The sequence below is a fragment of the Corvus brachyrhynchos genome, unplaced genomic scaffold, assembly GCF_000691975.1.
Source record: "Corvus brachyrhynchos isolate BGI_N302 unplaced genomic scaffold, ASM69197v1 scaffold182, whole genome shotgun sequence".
Lineage (NCBI taxonomy): Eukaryota > Metazoa > Chordata > Aves > Passeriformes > Corvidae > Corvus > Corvus brachyrhynchos.
The window spans coordinates 1,532,754-1,553,477 of record NW_008236807.1 but is presented as its reverse complement, the minus strand read 5'-3'; the positions used below and the strand labels follow the sequence as shown (position 1 = coordinate 1,553,477).

The 20,724-nt window shown below is 47.9% G+C and overlaps 1 protein-coding gene across 4 annotated transcripts in view; it reads right to left on the bottom strand.

The window, feature by feature from the left end:
• PLXNA4 (plexin A4) overlaps positions 1-20,724 on the bottom strand; it is a 429,278-nt gene that overhangs the window by 249,955 nt on the left and 158,599 nt on the right. The gene's annotated exons all lie outside the window — the stretch shown is intronic.

Here is a 20,724-nt window from a genome sequence, read left to right as displayed (position 1 = left end):
AAAAATGCCCCCAAGCCCCTCAGCCCGTTGGGTGGAGACCTGCACCACGAAGCGAAGCAGCCTGGGGAAGCTTTTGTGCACGGCTTTCAATAGACTTGAATAACTCCATCGTCCCCCTATTTCACGGGGCACAGAAAAAAAACCCTCTTTGCGTTTAGAAGAAAAAGCAGCACCACCCTCGAGAGGGGGAGACGGGAGGCTGTCTGCTCCCCCTCAGCCTCTCACCCCCACGTCCCGCTTTGCAAACAAACCCAAACTCCCTGACTTCCCAACAGCTGCTGCCAGTCTGCCCGGCTCGCACATGGCACAAGCCCCCCAGCCTTCTGTGCAGCCCCGGCATCCTGCCAGCTCCCACCAGCTCCGGCATTCCGGGCACTCCCGTCTGCCTGCACAGGACAAGGAGGGGGAAATGCTGCAGCATTTGGCTGCTGGTGGATTTGTTCCATCATCAGGATGCCCTCTCCCAAGATTTTGGAAGGAAAGGGTTTTCTCCCCGCTCCCCCCGGACCCTTCAAAGCGCCCGTGTGCCTCCTCTGCAGCTCATAAACGCGTGTTTGGTCCTGCAAGGTGCTGCTGGCTTTCATCTCCCACGGAACTCAGTGCTCACCAAAAGAGGGGTCCCGGGTGGGAAAAGAATTTGACAGATGCTTGCAAAGGATTAAGAGTTTCCAGCGGCTCAGAGTGGTGCCAGCACTGACGGAGACATGATCAGAGGGAGAAGCTGTATTCAAACCGCAGTGAGAAACCACCTCCAGTAAGTGGATTAGAGGAGTGTTATCATCCAGCACGAGCCTCTCCTGGCAGGGACGGTGGCAATATTAGAATAATCTGTGCACCTGCTGCAGAAGCAGCTCTGCAATGAGATTAATGCACCTGCTGACAGGCAAGGAAAACTTTGGGGAACAATTTGCCCTGCTGCTTCTTTCAGTTCCTCCCGGTCGTGGCAGAACGGGGAAGAACAGGCCTGGATTCAGGAGGAATTTAGGGTCGTGCATCGGTATTTCCCATGCAAAGCAGGAGAGGCTGGAGAGGCTGGGAACCTGCTCAGAAGCACTTCACTCCAGGATTTAACCTCCCTGCCTTGATGGAGTGTGGTGAGGAGTGGCTGTGCACACATTTGACCAACTAAGGAAATTGGGCGAAGGCCACCCTAGCATGGAAAGGCACCAGGCACAAGGGTGGGTAGAGAAAAATCCCAGCATAAAGCTAAAAATGCCCCCAAGCCCCTCAGCCCGTTGGGTGGATCAAACATCCTGGTTGCAAGCCAAGGAAAATGTCTCTTGTTGGTCTTAGTTTTGGTCAGGGTTAATCCACACCATTTTTTTCCTGCACTTTTCTTACTTAAACTAAAGATTAGTGAAGGGAAATGGGTCAGGTAAAACAAAACAACTTGCTTGACCTGAAACAAAACATATTTTTTCCCTCTTCTTGTATTGGTCTTTTATTATTATCATCAAAAGCAATATCACTACCATGCTGATATTAATAATATTACAGTTGGCTGTTTTGTTTCAGTGAATTTTGAAGATAAGCTCGGAGCCCAGAGGAATAATTCACAAGTTTCATTTCAAAACCCTAAACCTACAACATTTCCCAAATTCCTATCCAAGCCTTGCTTGCAGATTTCTTTCATTGAAATAAATAAATAAATAAAAATTGCCCTGAATTTGATACAAGTTTTCAGTCAGCATCACCCTGCACTTTTGGGTGATTAAAATAACCAGGGAAAAGAGCTTGCAGCAGCACTTCCACGCTCCATGAAATGAAGTGGGATCTCCCAGCCTGCTCCAATGGGGGTTGTGCAGAGCACAGCCCTTCCTGGACGTGTTGGATTTACAGCTCATCCCCACACGTGCCTGGGAGGTGCCCAGGGTTTCTGGGTGGATGGCAGCCAGACCAGAGAGGCTTTACAGTGGTTCTGTTCCTTCCCAAAGGGAGAGAAACCCACTGCAGATTTACATGGAGGGGAAAAAAAAAAACCAAGAAGAAACCACACATGAAAACCACAGACCTCAAACACCACCTGGACAAGGAGTTTAGGTAGGAAAATGAATATATATGTCCAGAAATCCAGATGCAGCAGGGCTTTAACCTGAAGGCAACTCTCTTAATTCACCACAGCAAATTCCTGCGTGCAGCAATTGTGACAGGTCGTGCTGTTACCCACCCAAGGACACACAGCGAGACGAGTGCTGGCATTTTGGAACGTGGCACTGTTTTCACCAAGCCATGACCATCTGGGCTGTTGGGTACACTTTTTTTCAGATATGTTGTGCTTATCCATGTAATATCTAGGCCCTGAGCAGGTAAATTAGTCAAAGAGCGAGGTCTGCAGTGGATGTCCTCCCTTCTCAGCCTGGTTTTGAGCGTCACTAACTGAGGTGGGACGAGCTCTGAAGGGCAAATCAGTTTTAGTTTGGAGAATGAATGACACCAGGACACTGCTGTGTAATTAGAAGTGTCTCAAGCAGATGCAAGTGAAGCTAATCAAACACTGCTTCATAAGAGTGATCATCAGCCTCATAATTATTATTATTCAATTCCCAGGAGGCAGAGACAAGGGGACTTCTCCTTCACGTGACGTGTGACACAAAGGCAAATCAAAAATCACAGTCCCTGCTCAAAACTGCTCGTGGCTCTGGTCGTCTGCACCTCCCACTCACCAGCCCAGACCATCCAGAGCCAGCTCATCCCTGTCTGGGGTGTAAGAGCCAGGGAAAGCACCTGGGAATCCTTCCAGATAGCAGGGTGACATCCCAGCAAGGTGTTAATCAAGTACCAGTGGCTCCCTGGCCACAGCCCCTCGTGGCTGTGATGTCAAAAGCAGATGGCTGTGTCGTCAGGGGGGAGGTGGGGCTGCACAGCAGATGGGCACTTCACAGACAAAGATCCCTCTCATGCAAATTGCCCCCGATGATAATTTAAAAAAGAAAAAAAAAAAGATTACACAGGGAGAGAGAGAGAACTGGAGAAAACATCTGATGTGTGAGCAGTATAGTCCCTAAATAGAATATTTTCCCATTTTCCCATGAAGCATCAGGAGGTTCTTAAGCTCCAAAGTGTTCATTTAACTCCTTGAGACTCTGGACTCACTTTTCCCCTGCACTTTGCTGCCCTAATACACAACACACCCAAAGCTGCTGCCTCTGAGTTTATTTCTAGAGAGCCAAACCTTGTGCACCTGTTTACACACAAAACTTAATATAGCACTGATTATTTTGTTAAAGGAACTTCCATCCCAGGTTCCTCCAGGGGATTTACAGCCAACACATACAGACAGGGAGATCATCTCATTCCACCCCTGCCATGGGCAGGGACACCTCCCACTATCCCAGGTTGCTCCAAGCCCCGTCCAACCTGGCCTTGGACACTGCCAGGGATCCAGGGGCAGCCCCAGCTTCTCTGGGCACCCTGTGCCAGGGCCTCACCACCCTTCCAGCCAAGAATTTCTAATTAATATCAAAACTAAATCTCTCCTCTCTTAATTTAAAACCCTCAACCCTTGTCCTGTCAGCACCTGCCCACGTAAAACGTTCAGACAGTACAAGGACAACTCGTCTTGGGCACCAAGTTCACGCCCAGTTTACAGCAGTGATGAGGGAGGGGAGAACCCAGCACATATCTGAGAATATCGAGATTGCTATAAATCAGAAAGTACAGAAAATCACTTAATCCACTGAAGAAATGCAGCCAATTCTGGGGTGAGACACAGCAGCAACTGAAAGTTTATTCAGCCTCTTCTGAAATTCTCGCAGACCATTCCCAGGGTGCCTAAATGAGCGGTGAACACAGGGAAAGTAAATATGCAAACAAAGCCACAGCTTCAAACCAAGCCTGATACAACCACAGAAACACCATCAAAGAACAGAATCAAGGAATCATTAAAGCTGGAAAAGTTCACTGAGTTCATCATTGAGTTCAACCATCAATCTGACACTTCCATCTTCAGCACTAAAATGTGTCCCAAAGCACCACATCTACACATTTTTGGGACATTTCCAGGGGCAATAATTCCACCACTTCCCTGGGCAGCCTGTTCCAATGTTTGACAATCTTCTCCATGAAGAAATTTTTCCTAACAGCCAATCTAAACTTCACCTGGCTCAGTGAAGCCATTTCCTCCTGTACTGTCACTTATTACCTGGGAAAAAAGACCAACCTCCAGCTGTCTACAATGTCCTGCCAGGGAATTGTGGAGATCGAAATGTCAGGAAGAACAGGTGTGTTTCAACATGCACCAAGCAAACAAAATGTGTTAAACACACTTCTCCATGCCCAGGCATGGGGAGATCTAAATAATGGATGTGAGATCCATTTCTCCTGAACTAGAGCAGGTCCCAAGTGCTTGGTCCATCTCCACTCTGGTGATGCAAACAGGCAAGGTTCGAGAGAGGGCATTCTTAGGGATATCAGAGGAGTGCAGCTGATGGCAGTGGGGATTCAACAAGCACTGGAGCGTGCTCTCCCAAAGGGCTTGGGCAGCACTGCTCTCCAGAGGTGGTGGCAACTGGAGAGAAGAGATGGGACAACCTCTCGCTCTCAGAAGAGCCTGGGTGGCCAACAAATCACTCTGACAATGATAAACACAGGCATTTACCTTGGGCAAGGAGCTCCAGCTCTCACTGGCACATCTGCTGTGGAAACTGGAGCAATGTGCTTTCCCAGCCCTACTGCCATGGATGCTTCCAGCTCCTTCATCCCTCTGCTCTCCTCCTCTGCCACGTGTGATATGCAGTCAGGGATACTGCCATCCACCTCCTGCCCAGAGCATCATGTCAGCTGCCAAGCTGGACTGGCTCCCCCTGGGATCCTGCAAACTTCCATCTGAATGGGGGCTGGCACTAATGAGCCCTCGGCAATGAGTAAATAAATCACATCCTGCCCACATGCCCAGCTGCAGCCAGGACCCTGGTGACAGCTCGTTGACAAGGGACACAATGTCTTCTGATCCTTTGCCTTCAAGGTACGGCACCATCCAGCTCCAAACAGTGGGGATTCAGGGCCAGGAGCGCCAGGGAGCATCCCATATTACCAGATCCCTTTAATTCCCCTGGACATGAGATTGCTGCCCACATGGCAGCCTGCAGTCCCGCTCTGCCAGCACCAAGGAGGATGAAAGGACAGGAGACTGGGAAGAGATGGGAAGAGAGATGGATAAAATCCATCAGGTGATGCTGGGATTTGGGACGCTTTGCTGGCTGAATCGCTCGAGCTGCTGAGTGCAGAGGGAAGATCAGCCCTGGGTAAATCCCTGCTGGCAAAGAGCCTGGAGGATACCAAATATTACTGGCCTGAATCACCACTCATTTCTTTCCCTGCCATCTCTGTGGCAATGCAGTCAAACCAGTGACACGAGAGGTTATGGCCAGCAATGGTGCAGGGACATCCTTCCCAGGTGTTATCCATGGTCACTGGTCAGGGGTTAATGTGAGTTCAGTTCAGATTGTTGTCCCACATGAATGAACACACGGGCATCTCAACACACACAGAGTGATTTAGGATATCACACCAGTCCCCTCCCAGTCCCTGCTGCCACCACTGTCCCTGCTTTGGGCTCACAGTGCCATCAACAGCCACGGGATGAAAATGAAACCAGCACCACTCTGTGGCTTCCAGTTTGTGGCAGGCTGATGTCCAGTTGGCCTGGAGCATGAAGAGGGTGTGACCAGAGGTATCTGCAAAAGATGGCAAAGGTGGAACCTTCATCTGGCTGGAGGAGGTCAAAGCAATTGGTCACCCAGCCTGGGCTGACCAACCTTCAGGGCACAGACCCTCTGAGTCCCTGCACATGTATTCAAGCCACCAGCCCAGGTAGAGGAGATGTCCCCCTTCACTGTAGCCAAATTCAACTTTTCACCACAACAATCACACAGAGTAACAGAATATTCTGAGCTGGAAGGGACCCACAAGGATCATCGAATCCAGCTCTTAATTGAGCAGCCCATATAGGGACCAAACCTTCAATCCTGGCATTATTAGCACCATGCTCCAACCAACTGAGCTGATCTCAGGGTGAGCTGATCTCAGGGTCTCCTTCAGCTGTGCCTTAGCCTGAAGCCATCCCAAGGATTGTCTTCTCAGAAGAAAATAGTAGAGACTAACCCTGACAAGTTCACGTCACAGGCAGCAGCAGATTGGTGGCAGTTTGGATGGTGGATTTTGGTGCAGGACATCATCTTGGCAGTGGCCAAAACAAATAGTCTGGTTCATCATTGAAAGCTCCTCAAAACTGAAGAATTGGAGATTTTGAGGCTCTGCTTTGAATCCATCATAGTCAATATCAAGTCTAACAGCGACAATGTTTGTTTCAAACACAAGTTGGTTCAAATTGGATGCCGTGAAAGGTATATAAATTACTAATTTTTACTTTTCTACACTTTCCAACACTCCACTTTTTTTTTTTTTTTTTCTGAGATCTCACAACCCCTTTTGCAAGAAATTATCCTAGCATAGAAAAATGAAGTCAAAACCAGAGTTGTGACTGGTTTTACCCCACTGAGCTTTAGTTAGCCACAATGTTGAGCTGGGAATTAAGTCATCTCAGGCTTCCCATCCAGTCAACAGGAAAAAGACACATCCCTTCCCAGGGCAGTTGAGATCTGAATTACCTTCTGGATGTTGTAACCACAGAGTAATTGGTGCATTGACTTAACTGGTTATTTTTAAGGCATTTCTAGCAGCTGGACAAAGAGGGAATAATTTCACCTTCATGGGATCCAGCTGTACAGCCTCTTGTTCCTTCTAAAGTGAAAATCTGCCTGTGGGCAGCTGCTTTGGAAGGGGCCATTTTGGGAGAGGTCATCTCTGCTGCTTCCCCAGTATCCCAGGATCTTTAATTTGAGACGTGTCAGCCCTGTGCAGGATTTGAAAATCCTGCCATGACATTTTACCCAGTGTGTTAACAATAACCTCACATTTAAAACCAAAGAAATCCACCCAAATGCCCACTCAGCAGCCTCGTGGCAAGGAGTGCACTGAGATCATGTCCAGGCAGTGAGAAGAGAGATGTTCATATCACCACTCAAAGATCTGATCTCTCCAAAATTAACCCTTGAAGCGTGGGGCTAAAAATCACCTACAAACAACTAAATTTTCCCTCCTCTTCAGGATTATTCAACAGCATGTTCTGGCTTTGCCTGCAGTCCTGCCCATCTCATGCCTGGCATCAACCACCAGATTTTATTAAGAATTTGTTTTCACTTGTATGAGAATGCATCCGAGATGCTTCACACAAAGCCAACTTCACCTGCACGTCTGCGAAAAGCTGCCCCTATAGAAATGTGATCCCGAGAGTTGCCTTTATCCAGTTGCTAATGGATGTTTAGCGTGTGGGAATCCGTATCTGCCGAATTTTGAACATAATAAGCTTTCTGTGAGCTTTTCATATAAGAGATATCGACTGGAAGTAATTTAGAGAAGTTATTCAGCAATTGCTTGGCACAACAAAAGAGCTCGAAGCAGATTTACTGCCAGTTGACAGTCTGCATGCCACACTGGTGCAGCTGCCCACTCCTCCAGGAGAATTCCTGACGTGCTGTCGGATCAGGGCTAGCCTACCCCACCAAGCTACCTTCAGAGAGGAAACAACTGGATTTTAAACAGAGAAAACTGGCCCAGCTGAACCAGCAAACCCAGCTATCACCTCTGGAGCCAATAACCTGATTGATTTATTAATGCATTTGTAGGATCTGCAGGCTGTGGGTGTTGGAAGGAGAAATTCACAGTGAAGATGGTCTCGAAATCCATGCAGGGAAGCCAGCAACACTCATACAGGGACAGACACACTGCAAGATAATTTATTTCTTTCCCCATCATCTGTCATTTGGATACACACATATTATCCTCCAGGCTTGCTCCCTACGTCAAGCAGCACTCCGGCTGCCTCAGTGCAAGATTTGGCTACTTTTACACCCTGCCAGGGGTATCTTATTCCAGTATCTCATTCCCTGGCAGCTTTGAAGTGTCACAGTGTACTGGCTAAGGCTGCAGCAGCTCCGAGCAGGTGCAGCCTCACTATGGCTTTACAAGGATGCATTTTTTGCCTCTTTGCTCTGTGACTTGGTGCTTCACATCTGAAGTGTTTGTGGGCTTCTTGCCAGGGCGTTGCTTTCAGGCTGGATCCTGGTTGAACGTCCCTTGTTTTCCTGCCTCCTGCCAGCAAGTGCCATTTTTCCTTTTGAAAGTCTGTACTGCAGCAGGTGGGAGAGGGCGTAGACTCAGCAAAGTATGCACGGGAAAAGGCAGAAGGGGGGGAAAAAAGGTAAAAGAGGCCAGTTCCAGTCTCAGCACCTACTTTTTGTGCGAGTTAGAGATCAAAGGAAATAAACCCAACGGAGTGGTTTGATTATCACAGGGGCAGAGGGGAAGGATGGGGAAGATGAGAGCCGGGAGACCCCCTCCTTCACCTCCTGCAGGGCATCTCTTCCCCAGCACCTCGTCTCATCTGGGAAACCCACCTGGTTTGGAGCAGGAGAAAAAGATTCCAAATGATGGTGTGGCAGAGCAAAGGACCTACAGAAAGCCAAGGAAGGGAGGAAAGGGATAAACAGCATCAAAGAGAGGAGGGAAGAATAAAAGCACTTCTCTGCTGATCCACAGCTGAGCTGGGCAAAGTTAGACACGATAAATAACGCTGACATTACAAAGCTCTGGTTAATTCATTTTTCTACTTGTCACCCCTTCGGATAATTGGCCTCTACAACAAATGGTGAGGAAGGAGGTTGGCTTTTTTGTCTCTTTCTTTTTATTTTTTCCCTTCCTGAGAGGTACATCTAGGATTAGGTGGTGTGCTACAGCACTGATAAAATAAAGAGAATGATCCAAAACACTCCAACTTTAATCCAGAGGGGTCGCCGGTGAATAGCAACAGTGCTGGGGGATGAAGTGAGACCTGGTTGTCTCTATGGCAACTAAACCACCACGGAGCAAGGATTGACCTGGAGCCCTCCAGCGAGTTTGGCTTTGTCCAAGGCACTGTCTGGTGTGAACTGTTCCCTGTCTGCTCTCCTGATTCCAGGGAGGTTTTCGCAGAAGCTCGGAGTTTATTCAGAATTTGTGGAATCGTTGAACCGTTTGGGTTGGAAGGGACCTTTAAAGGTCATCTTGTCCAACCCCCCTGCAATCAGCAGGGATGTCTTCAACTAGAGCAGGTTGCTCAGAGCTCCATCCAGCCTGACTCAAATATTTCTGGATTTTCCAGAAATATTTGAATCCAGAAAAATCCAGAAAAAGTTTCTGGATTCTCCAGCTTCTGTATTTAAGTGATTCATTTGGAATCCCAGTGCTGGCCTCTCTGCGTAAAAGGAAATTCTGAGTTCTTGGGTGGCTGAGGCCTGAAAATATGACCTCACCTACTTCAAACTGAGGAGGGCCAGTCTTGAAGCAGCCCCCCAATTCATGTACACCACCCAACAGAAACCACTGCCTTGAAGGTTTCAGGAGAAACCAGGATAAAGAAAGGAGGCTGGAAATCAGCACAAACACAGAGAAAATATAAGACAATCAAAAAAAGTTCAAATATATAGTAATTTTTTAATCTGATGGTTCCTGCTGCCTGACTCATGATTTCAGAACCTGAGGGGTTGCACAGCAGATGGCCCCAGATGGCCACTGGCTTTCAGGGCTGCTTTATCATTCCATGAAAGGTTTATGGAGGCAACCATGGCTTTGAACATCTTCCTTCCTATCAACCAGGATATTGTCTACTGACATCCAATCTAGCCCTGCCCTCTGTCAGTCTGAAGCTCTTCCCTCTTGTCCTGCCTCTCCAGAGCCTTGTCCAAAGTCCCTCTCCAGCTCTCTTAGAGCCACAGACAGGTCAGTCTTTGCTGCTGGGCTGCATTCACAAGCCTTGGGGGAAAAGGGCTAAATAAGGGATAGAGGAAATACCCAGCACCAGGGCTGGGGAAAGCCAAGGTAAAGTGGAATGGAAATTTCCCAAATCATGTCTGGGACTACATCCCATGGAACAGCATCCCAAAGCCCATTCCTGGACAGAGCAGTGCAGGGAAGGTGCACAGGACACACCAACACGAGTTGTGGTGCTGCACAAGGCTTTAAAAACGAGGATGGGAGTGCAATTTCCTGACACGTGAGGCTCTCAGTGCACAGCCTTTGGAAGTAAACCCATTTCCCCCTTGCTTCTCCCATACCTTTATCTTGCCTCAATAAGCCAGAGTCATTTAAGAAACTTTAGAAACCTTTCAAGAAGTTTGTAAAGCAATTTATTGGGACTGGGATTCTTGTCCTCTATGAAACCGGATGACTGAGTCACCCTGGGCTTAAATGTGGAGAGCACAGAAGGAGCCATAAAAACCTTGAAAAGAATCCTGAACAGCTTCACTATGCATAAAAAAAAAAAATCACATTTTTATATCTAGCATTTAAATGCTTCTAGGATTAGAAATAAATATGACACTTCCTAATGCAGACCCAGTCCCTTGGATCAGAGAACTTCCACTTCTCCATCTCGCATATAAAGACATTTTTAGGCCCAAAACTTTTGGAAACTTGCCTGTCCTGAGCTATGGGAAGGATGAGACAAGGAATTGAAACTGCAAACTTAGGGGCAGAGACGGGAAGTACAAACCTTGGCAGATTAATTTCATTTTTCTGTGTCCTTGGCCGCTGGATGCACAAAAGTTGGGGGGTCAGAGTCAATTCAGGGATATGGATGAGAAGGAAAGGATCATACAATGGCCATGAGAAGTGGTGCAATTAAACACCACATGCTCCATGAGACCTGGCTTGGGGTCACCATCAACAGAGAAGGCTTTGGGACGAAGAAGACGACACCTCTGTGCCCGTCACCAGCTCCTGCACCACTCCAACCTTTCCTTTCCTCGCTGCCTGCCAGCTCTCCCTCCCCCCTCAATCCCAAATACCCAATCCCAGGCATCCACCCCCCCACCTCTCCACCTTCTGCCCCCATCCCTGAAGGATGGATGAGCTTGCCAGAGCAATCTGGCCCTGGCTGGAGAAGCTGCCGAGAGCCGGCAGCCGGAGCGAGTGCGGCAATCGATTGGACACGGGACATTACAGATCCGCGAGCGCGGCCGGGGCTGCGGAGTAGCAGCTTTGTGAGGCTGAGGACACGTGAGGATTAGGGCATTAACAAAGCTCCCTTAACCCACCAGCCTGCCCCTAGGTAGATGGGGGACAGGGCTGGGCTGGGCTGGGCAGTGGCAGGGATAAAGAAGTGGCAGCGTGAAGTCGCCTTCCGTACAAAGGAGCGGAGGAATAAGAGGTCCCGGAGACACAAAACTGCCACCTGGGACTGCCGAGCCACGGCGCTGCTCATCAGGGCTCTGGGCCAAATTTCCTACCAGCATAAATCTGTTTGATGCCAAGAGAGTAACCCAGAGATGAATTGGACCCGATGGGGAGGGTTTATGGCCTTTGGTTCAGGCAGGAGAGCAGAGCTGTGCCAGCTGGGGTGTCAGACTGCGTGACTCAAAGGGGCTTAGGCACCTAAATTTATTAGGTGCTCCAAAAAAAGTGTTTTCTCTTATTTTAAGATCAAATCATTCTTTTTCCCCCCTTTATTTTTTTTTCCTGAAGGCAGCTCTGAGGGCCTCTGTTTACTATTGTTTTTAATCGAAAAATAACAGTAACAACTTGCAAGTACAAAGGGCCTTTTATGTTTCTGCCGAGGCTTTTATCTCCACGCATTTTAGTAAGTGCTATATCAAAATCACCCCGCCCACCCCCAAAATTCAGTCATCTGTGGACTGCAGAGCAGCAGCTGGGTAACTGTGTGCAGGAAAGCTGAGCAGCAGCCCAGGACAGCCAGGTCAGGGGAGCAGGGTGTGAGGCTGGAGCTGACAGCCCCTTTCCAAATCAAATGTTACCTCAGAGCAGATGGGCTGAGCAAAGTGTTCAGCAGCCAGAAGCAGGTCCAAGCATTTATAGATTAAATATAACAAAAAAATTCTCTACTGGGAGGATGATGAGGCCCTGGCACAGGATGCCCAGAGAAGCTGTGGCTGCCCCTGGATCCCTGGAAGTGTCCAAGGCCAGGCTGGACACTGGGGCTTGGAGCAGCCTGGGATAGTGGAAGGTGTCCCTGCCCATGGCCTGGGGTGGCACTGGATGCTCTTTAAGACCTCTGCCAACCCAAACCATCCCATGATTCTCTGATTCTAATAAGCACCTTGGAAAGATCAGATTCCCACCCAAACAAGCTGCTTCAAAGCACCCCCAAGTCCAACCACTGCCTAAACATTGCAGTCTTTATCTCCTGACAACACCCTTCAGGGAAAGGAAGTCTCACCAAGCCTGTCAGATTTCAAGAAGCAGCTGGACAATGCTCTAGGTCAGATGCTTTGGTTTCAGGTAGGCCTGTGAGGAGGAGGGAGTTGAACCTGATCTAAATGGCCCCTTCCAACTTGAGATATTCTATGGTTCTGTGATTCTATGAAGTGTTAATGCTGGAGACTGTGGCCTAACAAGCCTAAAGGTATCAGGGATTTATGTAGTTTATCCCAGAGAACAATTTGTGGGATGATGATGAGGCCGTTGGAGAGAAGTTTCCTGAAGTATCCTAAATTTATGGGAAAGAATTAACATCTCCCAAGCAAGCAAGGGAAGAGGGCACCATGGGCTGCTAGTGGACATTGCAATGCTGGGGTAGAGGGAGGGCACAGGGAGATTTAGCAAAGGAAACCCTGAAAGAGGATGGGGCCAGGGAAAGTTTTAGAGGTGTGGATGGATTGGAAGGGCTGTGTCTCTGAAGCTGTCAGTGGAAGGCACCTGCAAAAAGCTTGTTCTGAATGTCAGATCCTGAACTGGGACTGAGTGACAGTCAAAGTAATGATTTTGACCACAGCGCCTAAGAAAAGTAAGGCGCAGAAAAGCTGAAAGTGAAACCAGAGCCTTTGCAGGCTGGTATTCGCTGCTTTTCATTACACAGCCGAACCTGGGATGTCTTTAGAGAGACTTCCCACAGCCAACAAACGAAGCAAGTGGAAAAGAGGCAACCTGCTGAGGTGAGCTGTCTCCTGTCCCTGCTTTGGAGAGAACCTTTTCGTTCCTAAAAAGGGAGCAGGCATGTGGAGCCCCGTTAGAAAAGAAAAAGGGGCCAATTCCCGCATATTAAGCCTGTTATTAGGCTCAGAATCAAATTAAACCACAGGACTTTTCACTAGCAAAGTGCTATTTTAAGGCTTATTAGACTATATTAGGATTGGCATAAATTTCCACTGACATAATATAGGCCTTTAATTGGATTTAAGGGCGAGGAGGCTGCATTAAACTAAAATCAGTCCTCGCAGAGGGAAATTGGGTATTCTCCTCACAACTCCTCTACTTTCCCCTGGCGTGGATCCCAAGCAGCCGAGCAGGCTGGGTAACCCATTGAAATCCAGATGCAATTGCTTATAGGCTCCTCTATCAATTTGATAAGCAAGCTGGCTGCCAAAACACAACACTCACCACTGTTTGTTAGCCAAAGCCTGGCTGCCACAGCCAGAGCTCTGGTTCTCTGGCAGCTCGGGCAGAAATGGCATTTCTTTGGCCACAACCTGGCTGCCAGATTTCACGTGAAGTATTTGCCCATGAAAGGTTATAACAACAAAAATCTCAAAGCCAAGACCTTGACTTAACCTCCAAAGAGCTGAGAGCACCAGAGCCACAGGCAGTAATGAAAACATAACCCCGCTGGTCCCTCCGTGCTGGGAGTGTGAGTCAGGAGTCACTGCCATGACCTGGCTTGTTTCATGTGTCCCCTGATTGGACATGGGAGGATCTCAGGAGCTCTGTGACACTTCCCTCCTTCTCCCAAAAAAACTGAGACCAGCCCTGAGACGAGCGCAGACAGGTCTGACACTCCTGGCATGTGAAACGTGGTGGGTTTTGCACTCAGCACTCCCCAAGCCACTCTGCACTGAAGAAGCTATTGTAGGAATTACTGATTTTTGTTCTCTGTCTGCCCCTGAATCACCCACCCCGTGTGAAATATGGAAAGAAATGCAGAAACTCGGGAAGGAGAAAATAAAACTCACTTAAATACTGAGTGGGGCACCTGGGCTTTTAACAGGGGCAGAGGCTGAGTGATTGTTCATCCTGCACCTTGAGAGATGTACCTTTTTTGGCACCTAAATGGGCCAAAATGGCTCTACCAAAAGGCATCTGAGCCCTTTTGAAGCATCAGAGACACAGAGGAACCTTCCAGCACGAAAATATTACTTTGTACATCGGTATTTGATGTTAGGAGCTGATCCACACCCTGGTGACATCTTGTGACAATTCTGTTAAACAAAAACAACCCATTTTTGACAATACCAACCACTCCACATCTGGCTGTGTCAGGGATGGGGGTCTCATAAAGTAGATACTGCAAGAGGAAAGCATTTTAAGTCCAGGCTCAACCAAACTTAAGGTTTTCCTGACAGGATGCTTCAAGATCCATTCTTCCAAGGTCATGGAGTTTCTAGATAATCTTCAGTCTTTCCTCTTCCAACCCACGACCTCTTAAGTTTTGAGGGATGCTACCAAAGCTTCCCTTCTGAGCTTGCCCCATCCCACAGTCACTAGACACACATGTTCATCACTAGCGGAATATTAACAAAGGGAATGGGTTTGGTGCTACTCTTCAAAGAAATTTCAAAGGATGCTCCCAGGTGGGGATGAACATTTTTGTAAAGTGGATTTTAGGAGAAATTTTGTTATTTCATGTTCCAGATGTGGGTGCATTTGTCCATGTGTGGGGTGTGTGTGTGGTGAGATCTGACATGTCACAGCTCTGCAGCTGCAGCCCATTAGCACAAACATTGAGCTGCCCGAGAAGATTACGGTTTTCATCTGATGAAACAAACCTTATTCATTTTCTAACAGCCTGGGGATTGCTTCAAGATGTACCTAGGGAGCTCAGACAGGCCAAATGGGGCTCATGGATCCAGGGTGGCAACACAGCCCAGAAATGCTCTGTGGCCTCCAAGCAGCCACAAACCTTTTGCTGTAACATCCATTCCCAGTGGCCTGAATGGACATGGTTTTATCCATGCTGTCCTGGCTCCCTGACACTCACCCAACCCAGTATGAAGTGTATGGGACCTACCTGCCATTCAGGGATGAATCAGGGGTCAGTAAAAGCTACAAAAGTGTAGCTGGAACTGGACAAAACCCTTTGATTACACTGAGATCTCCATCTTTGTGCTTGGCTTTAACCACGTCCATTAGAAAAGCCCAGATAACTTCACTGTGCAGTGCCCAGGGGAGCCAGAGGAAGGAAAAACAAAACTGGGAACACCAACCTGCTAGTGAACATCAGGAATAAAGATGGATTTGCTGGTTTAGAGTTACAACTGTGAACTTGAGACCTAAAAGTCTCTCTGAGCAACCTCCACTATTCATTTACCTCGCATGCAAACAACAGAGCAATGTTTGTAGTGCAGACATCACGAAAAACGTGCCCTTGCTTTGGGGATTTATTTCTCAGCGGTTGTATAGACCTTTTCCCTTCAGTCTGAATTGAGAAAAGCTTGTTTGGGAGGTTTAGGAGTTTTTGGTGATCTGTGGAACTCTGCAGATGAGCCACAGACAGGCCAAGGAATGGACCTGCAACGCTTTAAAGCGGTTTCTGCAGTAAATTTGCTCTAATATGGACTCCTCTGGAAAAACGCCATCCTGAAAGGGCTGCTCTGGCTCTGGTCTCTGCCCTAGATGCTCCCACACCCTTTTGATCTGGTGAGAAACAGGTGATTGAATAAGAGGAGAGAGCAGGAACTCAAAGCAAGCAGGAGCTGCCTCCTCAGGGCATTCCTATTTTTAATGCTCCACGTGATTCTGCACTTTCTGGCTCCAGATGGGACCCAAATACCAACGGATCAGGGAAAATGCTGTCCTCATGATATTCCTGGAGTAGCCAAAGTCAGGGAAATTCTAGACAGAAGATGGATTTCCCAGCTGTAGAGAAACTGGGTCAGACATCTGAACTTCTGGGTGCTCTGCTGCTGGCTATGGCCAGTTCTTGCCAGCGGTGCCAGGACTGGCCCAGTGCTGCCAGAAAGCCAAACCAAGAGGAGGGAGATGATTTTCCAGCTCTGCTGCATTAACAGACAGTTTTAGAGATGCCTCACCCACACCTTTCTCTTCTCCTCTGCCCTTGGAGCTGATCTCAAGACCTCCCTCAAGACTCGAGAATGGATTTTCTCTATTTTGCAGCTGAATTCTGCCTCAGCAAGAAAACAGAGGCTGAATATCAAGTCCCATTTCTGTCAGTCTGCAGGCAGGTCCCTCCTGGGACACAGGAGAAGTCCCATTGCTTGGGGCATTTAGAGTTAGACCAGCCAAAGCTCCTGGGAGTCTCCATGGGGAGACAATCTCGGCCCTGCCTCTGGAGAACGGAGCAGGCCTAATAAGCCTTCCCTGTGTCTGATTTCTCTGATCCTCTGATTAAAGTGTGTTCATATCATTTGCATCTGAATTTGCTTTTATCCACCCCCCTCCAATGCCAAAACATGGAGGCAGGCGATTCGGGAGATGATGTGTTTATGTAACTGCAAACTAGGTTTATAGCAGTTTAATTAGTAATATTAATAACGTCACCTAAGCTTAACGATGCCAATTATAACACAGTAAATATTTCTTGTTGGATTACAAGTAGCAATACTGAAGGATGAACTTTCATGCTTGGTCAAACTTTCTAAGCATATTATTTAAAGAGAGCGATAAGGCAGTTTGCTTTTCACATGTGAATAGCTCTTTTAATCTCAAAAAAGGGGATAATTATTGCAAATAAATATTTGCAGACAGGAAACACTGTCCCATTTCACAGCACCTCTCCTCTCCCTGCTTCTGCTTCTAAAAATTGGGAGGGAGAGTGGGGTTGCCCAAGTGCACCAAGTGAAAACACCTTTTCGATGCCCCTAAAGGTGATCATGAGCTGCTGGGATGCACAGAGGGGGAGAAAGGATCTGCAAGAGAGGAAGATCAAGATTACATTAATCTGCTTAAGATGTGCTGTATTCTTTTAGGAACTGCGGATGCAGAGGAGCCAGAGTTTAGGAAAGAGCCTCCGGGTTATCTGGGATGGGTCTTTCATTTGACTTCCACTTCGGCCCCAAGGCAGCTTTGGAAGGTGGCAGATGGAAACAGTTAAGGCAACTGGGAGCTGTTTAAAATCCTATCAATAACAGCCCATCTCTTCCCCATCCACGTAGGATTATCTTCGGCACTGTCTTGCCTCTCAGGACTGCTCGGGTGCTGCTCACTGTTTACTGAACCTGGTGAATTTGTCCCACTTCTCATTCCTATACCCAGATACACTCTGGATTGCCTTTGCTTGGGCCCTGGCAATGATCAAAATTGAAACCTTTGGGATAGGAGTTATCTTCAATACCTTAATGTCTTTATCAATTATCTGGATGAGGAGACTGGGGGCACCCTTAATCAGTTTTCAGATCACACCAAATTGGGTGGGAAGGCTCTGCAGTGGGATCTGGACAGGCTGGACCCATGGGCTGGGAGCAATTGGATGAGGTTCACCAAGGCCAAGCGTTGTGTCCTTGGTCAAAACAACCCCATGGAGCACCACAGGCTGGGGCAGAGGGGCTGGAAAGCTGGAAAAGGCCCTGGGGGTGCTGGTGGCACTGGCTGGACATGAGCCCAGGTGTGCTCAGATGGGCAAGAGGCCGATGGCACCTGGATTGTGTCAGGAATATCCCTGACATGTTGGAAATACTGAAGAACATTCAAACTAGAATGTAATAGGCTGAGGGAGCTGGGAAAGGGGCTCAGGCTGGAGCAAAGGAGGCTCTGGGGGGACCTTGTGGCTCTGCACAAGTCCCTGACAGAAGGGGGCAGCCGGGGGGGTCGGGCTCTGCTGCCAGGGAACAAGGAACAGCACAAGGGGAAACAGCCTCAGTTTGTGGCAGGGGAGGGTCAGGTTGGATATTGGGAAGATTCCTTCGGTGAAGGAGTGGTCAGGCATTGGCACAGCTGCCCAGGGCAGTGGTGGAGTGCCCATCCCTGGGAGTGTTCAAAAACCATGTGGATGTGGCACTTGGGGCCTTGTTCCGTGGTGGGTTTGGCAGTGCTGGGGGAATGGTTGGACTCAAAGTTCTTCCCCAGCCTAAATGATTCTATGATGAGATCCTTATTAGACAAAATGATATCACAGAAGCAGATTGGCTGCATCCTGACTGTGCTTCCTCAATATCCCCTTCCTAAACTTGGATTTACTAGAACTGCCTCGAGAAGCAAAACACCATTCTTGTTTCTAGCAGGGAGGTGCTGTTTAGAACTGCTCCAGAAGCAACTCAAGAAAACCATTTTCCTGCTGTTGCTCTTTGGTTTTTTCCACATCACTTTCCTTCCCTGGGAACTTTCTCGTCCCACTTTTCTTGCCTCAATCAACCCTTCCCATGTGACCCTGTTAACCCACGGGAGCAACCTCACTTCCACTTGTCTTATGGACACTGGGGGCGAGTTTCAGCAGTGGTTCCATGAAACTGTGGAGTGAGAAGGGAAGGGGAGTCCTATGTGGGGTCTGTTGCCAGTGCAGTTATTTGAGCTCTGGAGAACCCACAGCTCATGGGCTTGGCTGGAAACCACGTCCCCAGGTCACAGCTTAAGACAAGGCACCCTCAGGGGGTGCCACTGATCACTGAGCTGACTGCTGTGCAAAAAAATGACAATTTTAGAGGTCTAAAACACAGGGATGGGAATCCCAGCCTTAACACCCCAGTAGGAAAGCCAGCAGGTCCTGCAAAGAAACCAAGGGATGAGCAGAACTCCCAGATCTGCCTTCTCGTGGCAATGTCCCCACTATGTACATGACATTTTTCTCTCTCTGATTGCTGGGTTTTTGGTCTTGCCACACAAAAGTGTGCAGTGAGGCAAGAAGAAGAGCAAAACAGTCTGTAGAGGAGAAGGAAGGGGTAAGGGAGCAGAGGGAGGGAATATGTCTCTATCCACAGCCTCACCACATGATTTACAAAAGGGGGCAACTCATCATAAATAAGCTGGAGCTCCTGGGAACAGTGACCTAATCAAGATGTATAATTGCATGCCTTATCTAAATGAAAGCATCATTTCAGAAATGATAATGTGCGTCACCGTGGATTCAACTGCTATGGAGTTCAGCACTGAAGGGTAATTATAATGTTTAACAAATATATTCCCTTTGGGGGCCTGCAGTTAGAGATACCATGTCCTGGTTTCCCCTCATGGTGCACATCTACCACCAAATTCTGGGGGTTCCCTCTCCCTTCTGGAATTTCTCGTTGATCTTCTAAAAACGGTTGGCTCTTGTGCTGTCCTGGAAGGTGAGAGGCAGAGATTACAGAAAGAAAAAAAAGAGTTAACTAAGAAATGAACCAAGGAAAAAGTAGGTTTTAGAGAAAAGGAGAAGCCAAGCACAGCGAACACCACAAAGATCTGACAGCTTTGGGTTAAAGACTGTGACCAGACTCTTCTCACCCCATGAGGAAGGATGTTCTTCCCTCTAACAGCCCCTGCTGCCTGGATATTTGATAGGGTTCCTCAAAAACCTCTTTGTTAATTTTCTCCCCTTCCTTCTCCTCATATCCCTGTGGATAATTCCTGTCCCTCAGAGGGAAAAACACGGCTCAGATGGCTCCAGGTTGGTACCATGCAGAATTGATCTGCTACACCCAGCATGAGAGAAGGTCTGACACAAACAGGTGCTTTCATGTTTATGCCTCATATTTATTTTTTATATTTATGCAGAAGAAGGGCATAAAATAAGCAGAGGTACAAAACAGCTTCAGAAAAGGAGATATTGGACCAGTAGCTTTTAGCCTGGAGAAGAGAGAAGTGACGAGGTGTCTGTGAAATCACAGATCAGAGACAGGGAAGAGCAAACATATTTTCCTTTTCTAGCACACAGGAGCAAAGGGATCTGGCAGAGGTAGCAGCAGGCAGCAGGTTGAAGACAAAAGAAGGGAAGCACTTTTTCATCCAGTGTGTAATTAAAGTACAGAACTGGTCTGGGCAGGATGTCAGGCAGGCCAACAAAATATGAATGAATTAAAGAAAAAATAAATTAAAACTCAGATGACCGAGGGAGGATGAGTCCATTAAGGGCTATTAAACACTGCTCAGGATATAACCTTCACCTCAGGAAGTCCCTACACCACTGTCTGCTGGAAGTTCACAGGATATCCAGGACAAGGATTATTAAGCTGTGTTTCCATGTGCATCTCCAGCACGTGCCCCATGGTGCAGTTTGAGCACATCAGTGCTCACCACCAGCATTTCTGGCCTCTCCAGAACAAGGTCCAAGTGCCACAAAAGGTGCAGAGTGACAACAGAACTGCCCAAGGATGTTCCAGTTCTCCCTCAGAGGCACAGGTAGCACTGGTTGCTCCATGGAGACGCCTTAGAAAATATCCTATAAACAGACTGCCCCACTGAGCCCCCACTCTGCCCTGGGAGCATGAAAACCACGCCAAAAAATGTGTGCTATTGCAGTGGTGTCCTGGTTATCCCATGCCAGGAGTGGGATTGTCAAAGCATGGATGAGCTCAGGTCATTGCTGCTGTAGGGAGGGATGGGCCTGTGGAAAATGAATATTTTTTTATTATTCTTTCTTTCTTTCTTTCTTTTTTTACTTCATACATGATGGATGAACTCAGCAAGAAAGACAATATAGTTTAGAGACAGATCTGTCAGCTGCAAAATAGCTGATCCTGCTTTGGGTTATTAGTTGGGAAAACAAAATTGAGCCAGCACTGTAGTTTGAGAATCTTTTTAAACAAACAT